At 38.3% G+C, this 7,036-nt stretch overlaps 1 long non-coding RNA gene across 1 annotated transcript; it reads right to left on the reverse strand.

The window, feature by feature from the left end:
* Positions 1 to 5,619: 5,619 nt before the first annotated feature.
* Positions 5,620 to 6,451, reverse strand: LOC121769451. Its single transcript, XR_006043561.1, has 2 exons — positions 6,310 to 6,451; positions 5,620 to 6,201 (listed from the first exon to the last, which is right to left on the reverse strand). It is a non-coding gene; the product is annotated as an uncharacterized LOC121769451 (long non-coding RNA).
* Positions 6,452 to 7,036: the final 585 nt, after the last annotated feature.

The raw sequence follows: 7,036 nt of genomic DNA on the forward strand, positions 1-7,036 counted from the left end.
AGATATAGACATGCAGTGGTTCATTAATATGTTTGGTTTTTGCATGAGTTTAAAGACGAGATTTGATTGTAATTGTTCATATTTAACCAAGAATCAACGTGATTACATCTTGTTCTCTATTATTTTTGTATTTTGAACATTTTTATATGAGAAGTGTAGAAAATGAGCTTAAATAGGTGAAAAACAGGATGAGAAGATGTTCGGGACGAAATGAAGTACAAAAGAGTCCTAGCAACTCGCTGAGTTTACACTAAACGACTCGTGGGAAAGCATCGCAATCCATAGCCCAGCCAGCGACTCGCTGGGACGTCCACCGACTTATTTTGCCCTTAAGTATTAAAAGGAAACATGCACGTGTTTCAATACAACTTTCAGCCCTTGATTCATCATATTTTCATCCAAGAGCAAGGAGAGAGCTATTGTGAAGACCTTAATCATCAAGACGGAGAATTTCCATCACTCAATTCATCTCTGGGATATTTAGTACCTTTTCATTACTTCTTTTTAATGAATTATTTTTGTGAATTCACTTTGAACATGCTTTTGTGGAGTTTTTGGTGAACAATGATAATGTTTTTATTTATTGAATTGAACTTTTTTTTAACTCTCGTGATTATTTTGATGGTCTTGTACTTTTATTGTTATTTTGTCTAGCCAACTTTAGAATTTTGATCGTTAAATGTGAAAGCTTGCTCTTTTTGGCCTCTTCCTTCTTATTGTTGTGGATTGCTAAAGTTGGATTGTCAAACTGATCCAGCTGGCCAAATGTGTGTCTTCTACTTGCGAATGCCGGTGAGTGGGGTCCAGTAGAGATTTAGGCTGATCAACTTGACTTAATCCGGTTTGAGTGAGGTGAAATGGAGGGACTCGAGAGCGTTTCAAAACCTTAAGCCACAATACTATTAACTAGTATAGGGAAGTAAGGATCGATCCCACAGAGACGATGTGTTTTACATTTGTTGCGGACACGAATTGGAATGGTTGCAGCCACGCTTTCCAATGGGTTAAGTTATACTACTTGACTTGAGAGACTAAACTAACTAAACTGATCCATTCGCTAAAACTTAAACTACAATCTACTTAATCAACTCATGCTGAACTTTCCTGAAATGGACAAACAGAATAAAGTGGACGACTGTCAGTCTACTGCAAAACGTATGATAAAGTAAAACTTTTCTAACAACTTTATCTTCTTCACGAAATCAACATGAAAAACAAAGCCAAATCAGATCTGAACAATTATGAACAACGAAACTATCATAACATGTAAATTTAAATCTACTCCTAAGAACTAAACCGCACCTACGTAAATAAGAAACTGAACCATAATCATGCAGAAATCACAAATCAGCTATCAGATCTACACATTCTAACACAACTTATTCCTAATTTTCTTCGCAACTAGACAAAAACATAAATCGAAAGATCAGATCTAACAAAATCAAACCGTAACAAAATACTTGAGCTAAGATATGCATCATAAATTGGACATCAAAAGTAAAGCAGAGCATTCATGCATGGTAAACAAGACATTACAACGGGAATCGAAATCATAACACTAAATTTACTAAATCAAAACATCAAAAGTCTGCAATATAAAGCTTAAACTAAAAATCGACAAAACCAAAGAGAGAAATTGTTTCATCGCCCCTTCTCAAAGCGGAATAGCAGAACCAAACTATTAAAAATGATAAAAACCAACACCAAACCACTATGAAACTAAACTAAACGAGAACCAAGTGTGTATGTGATGCAAATCAAATATTCAATTTTTACGCCCTCAACTTTGTATGGTTTTACAACAGAGAATCTTTTTTGAAGCATTTCCTCAAACACATTTAGTGCTAAAATTGTACTTATCAAACATTGGATGTTTTGGGATTGTGGTTGTCTTTGTGTTGGTTTTGGTGATAGGAATGTCAAGGGATTCTTCTCTATCGAAGCTCATATCTAACAATGCATGCCTCCGTATTAAGAGAAGCCAAAAGCTGCAGGGAAACTCCTTTGTCTAAAAGCTCGTGAATCTGGTCCAGCAAATGGAGCCGGCAATCTGCCGGATTTCGCAAGCATCTCCAAAATTCAGCACAATAGCAACGTGGAGGGCAGAATCTAGCCAAAATCCCGCAGGAAATGAACACCCAATGCTCCTAACAACTGCCGTTTCACGCAGCAGCAGCATCCACCCACCCGAGTGCCGTTTTACACCAACAAAACACCCGGTCGGGTGAATTCTCCTAGGCGTGAGGACTCCAGAACTAACACTCGACCGGGTGAATTTTCAGTTACAAAACACCCGATCGAGTGAAATTCGTAAGACATGAGGAGTCCAGAATGGGTGGAATTTCAATCACCCGATCGGGTGATTTTTCAGTTTCAAAAATTCACCCGCCCGGGTGAATCATTGTTAACTGCAAACTGGCAGTTACTTGAGGGGTTCTGCTCGAAAGAAGAAAAGGGACGAACAGAGACGGTTTTTTGGGGAGAGGAGAAAAAGAGAGAAGAGAAGGAGAGGAACTTTTGTCACCAAATTGAGAAATTGATTGGGAGATTCTGGAAGACTTGGGAAGATTGAATTAAGAAGAGAAGTGGTGCTTGAGATTTCATCAAACAATTCATCTTCTCCGAATTCGCTCCATGGTTTCAAGGATTTTCATCTCCATTATCTTTGTTCTTAGTTTGATCATGTTAGGCTAAGAATATTGTGTTGCTCCAAACATGTTGTTAGACAAATTAATTTCATGATTTATCCTATGTTCGTTTCTATCTCGTGTTCGTCTTTGCTACTAGTTTGTTGAATGTTTTTATTACTAAAGGTGCATCTTTGGTGATAATGCCTTAATCTTAATTTAATGTCTCTTAAGCTTGAATTAAGATGAACCAAAGTAGTATTGGATTATCAATTGGATTCGTTCAGATGACAAATTGATAATGGATGTTGAGCATATTTGAAACTGTTCTTTGAATCTAGCGCTTCCGTAGGATTTTTAGAATTGTGAAACTTGGCTTTAAGAATATGTGTTTAGCTATTCTTTAACCATTTGGGTTTAGCATGTTTAGTGCCTTCACCTTAGTTTGCTTTTAAGTGTCCCGCATGTTATGAGATGGAATCGAATATATAAGATAAATCCTTTTATTGTCTACAATTGTTTGGAGTAACAATTTCTTCTCTTCATTCGTCTTGCTCGTTTAGTTTCTTGTAATTGTTGTTGCATGATCTTTAATCATAATCTTCAAACTAAAATACTTTTTATTATGTGTTTTCCTTGCGATGAAGTTAAATAATCTTTACCTTCCTTGTGGATCTTTAATCATAATCTTCAAACTAAAATACTTTTTATTATGTGTTTTCCTTGCGATGAAGTTAAATAATCTTTACCTTCCTTGTGGATCAACACTCGAAGTAATACATTCGACTCTGTATTCTTGCAGTATCGTTGTAATATTAGAGTTATTTTATTAAGCTTGTGTGATCTTGCACGTAATATTAGATCTCGAAAATTACACATCAGTATGCTACGGAAATCAGGAGTTTGGAGTGTTGGGAGCCCCCATTTCAGCCCTAGAAGAGAACTGAAGTCTACTGAGTGTCACCAATTGGAAGCTGCCTCCTTTCTCCTTCTCTACTTCCATTTATAGGAAGGCGTAAGGTCTTGATCCCTAGGGTAACTGTCCTTCGAAAAGTCTTCTTTACCCTTCGCCCGTGGGGATTTTCTTGTGTGTTGCTCAATCTTCTAATCGGGTGCTCCTGCTGCATGTCATGTAGTCCGACTTGATCCGTTTGCATAACAAATTTGACTCATTCTCGTTGATCCATTCGTCCGCCCAGTTGATCAGTTCATTCTTTCAATATGGCGAACTTTCATACACACCTAGCTCAAAATTAGACGTTGATTACAGAATTTGCATAGTTTTATCACAGAACACATGCATGAAATGAGCCTCATCAACCTGCAACACCTAAATTATCTACACTCGAGAGAGGGGTTACCTTAGTGAGGGATTGGGTCTGAGGAGTTATATGAGTTTGATTCGAAGCATTAAAATGAGAATTTGATATTAGAATTTAATCAACTGGGTAAGTGCACTCGAGATATGGCTTATTCTCTTGTAGCGATTTTTCTAACAATCTTAGAGATACATATAGGTAAAGGTTTTGTGAGATTAATCATTACTAGGTCGTAGTCATTGGATCCTGAAACTACAATTTCCTCCATATTTTCTAAACCAAAAATATTCTTTCCATTGGTTTTATTTTAGTGAATTAGCAATTAGCATCTAGAAAACACCCAACCTTTTGATAGTCTAGATAGTGAAATATAATAATCGGAGATTATTATATTATAACCCTTCGATTTCTATGTGAAATTGCATTTGAGAGAGATTATTATATTAGAACCCTACGATTTCTATGTGAAATTGCATTTGAGATTTTGACATGAATTATATTTATATGAGTCTTTGTTTTAACCGGATTGTTATTTATTTCCATATATCCGATTTTTAGCCTTATTTTCTAATTTTCTTGCACTTTATTTTCTAACGATGACCAACATATCTATATCCAATTTCTATTACGCATCTCCAATTTTTTTCCCTCTCATTATTCATATATATATATATATATATATATATAGGGTTTTGATCTATGCAAAACTGTATTTAAATACAGAAACGCAGAACAATATCATAATTAGGGCACTTTTAGGTCATAATTAGGTAATTTGTAGGTCATGCTAACAAAGCATGACCTAAAACGATCTTAGTATGACATTAAATCCAAATATTATAATATGACCTAAAATTGCTTAATTATGACCTTCCGTGTTTTTGGTTAATTATTGACCATTAGATCATCTAATCCTAGGGCTGAGATTTGGTCTGTATTTCTGGATTTAAACACATACTTATTTTGATCATCTCCCTATATATATATATATATATATATATAGAGAGAGAGAGAGAGAGTTGTGATCATATGATAACCCCCAATTTGTGTGATAACCCTATAACCAAATCTGGACCACACATATTTTCTAATCTTGTGGATGAGATTCAAACTTAGATTTACTTCATAAAAAAAGGCGCAAGGGGTAAATGTCATTTCTCTCATTTAATTTCTGTTTTTCGCTCCATTCTTTCATTCTCTCTATTCTTTCTCAGCGATTTTGTTTCCATATTCATCTTCTCATCGGTTTTGTTCCCAGATTTGATGGTGTTGAGGGAAGAATTCTGGTTGATGAAGCTTCTGAAGCAGCAGACGACGCCAGATCTGGAACAGAATCGCACCGTCTCTTCCCAGAAGAAGGCCGACCGAGAAATGTTGACTCTCCTCGCCACCGTCGTTAGACAAAGCTAGAGAGTCTTAATTTCGTGCCAAAAATAATTGTACCATAAAAAATGAGAAAGAGGGTGCATGAACAATTTGATTGGTACACCTCAAAACTCTATATATATCTTTCTTTTGTAATATCAGCTGAAACTAAACTCAGCATCAACTCAGTTTTATAATTAATTTGATGATGATATTATTCTAATGCGTGAGATCTTCTTTATTTGTTCAGTAAAAAAACTTTTGAAAGAGGTTTTAGTGTCTTTTTTATCTGTAATCTTGCCTAGTAGTTAAACATAAAAAATCATTTTTTGTATATTTGATGAGCTATCCAATACATAGTTGTATACATGTTCTTCATTTTAGTGATGCTAAAATGATAGTTTTGCAGAGATAGAATGACACTCTGAGTTGATAAAATGATAGTTTTGCCGTATAAAATGATACTCTGAGTTGATAAAATGATACTTTTACTTTTATCCCCTAAAACTATCATTTTATCCCCTGAAACCATCATTTTATCAAGTGCAATTATCATTTTACCTTCTGAAACCATCATTTTATCAAGTGCAATATATCAATCCCTTCACTTCTCACAACACACACTTTGTAACAAGAACAAAGAGAGAGGGCCGAGAGAGGGAGAAGGCGAACAACGACGAGCCGGCGGGGAGAGCATCGACAGCAGCGGCTGCTCAGCAGCGACGACAAGACGGGCAGAGGTGACGTCGCTGCCTGTGCGTCTCCAACAGTGGCAGAGAGGGCGAGGAGCAGAGGATGACCGTGACTTCGATGCGGTGGCGCGACGGGCAGAACAGCGAGGAGACTCTCCATCTTTCAACTTCTCCACCTTCCATCTCCCTCATTCAATCCTACAACCAAAGGTCACACAATTTAAATATATCAATCCCTTCACTTCTCACAACACACACTTTGTAACAAGAACAAAGAGAGAGGGCCGAGAGAGGGAGAAGGCGAACAACGGCGAGCCGGCGGGGAGAGCAGCGACAGCAGCGGCTGCTCAGCAGCGACGACAAGATGGGTAGAGGCGACGTCGCTGCCTGTGCGTCTCCGGCAGTGGCAGAGAGGGCGAGGAGCAGAGGCTGACCGCGACTTCGATGCAGTGGCGCGACGGGCCGAACAGCGGTGGACAACATCGATGATGCTGGAGAATTTCACTGAGGCAGTGACAGCAGCGGCGCGAGAAAGGCATCGACGGAGACTCAATGCGATTCAGATCTGAACGGCGGTGGGTAAGACCGCGAAAACTAACGACGATGCAGTTTCGGCAGACTGAGCGACCGGGACAGCGGTGGCCGCGAACTGAGGCTGGCCATGGCGGCGGCTATCGGCTCGATGGAGGGACGACGGCAACGGAGGGGCGGTGCTGCAGTGAGGTAGAAGGAGAGAATTTGAGAAAGAGAGTTTGGTGTCTCCTAATTTGGAATTTATGAGAAGAGAGAGTGGGAAGCCAGAGTTGAGAAGGTCGGAGCTCGGCAACAACAGAGCTGTGATAGAAACGGTGAGATGAGAATTTCGTGAGGGAGAGATGGGAAACTGTGGCTTATCCTTTTTATTAATTGGAGATTGAAAGGAGAATTAAATGGAGGCAGAGAGATATACATGTGGTGGATGGGAGTGCACTATGTTATTAATCCTTTTTCTTTTCTCTTGGGATAGTTGAGGGAGAGATACAGTGGTGGCAGA

The sequence above is a fragment of the Salvia splendens genome, chromosome 15, assembly GCF_004379255.2.
Source record: "Salvia splendens isolate huo1 chromosome 15, SspV2, whole genome shotgun sequence".
Classification (NCBI taxonomy): Eukaryota; Viridiplantae; Streptophyta; class Magnoliopsida; order Lamiales; family Lamiaceae; genus Salvia; species Salvia splendens.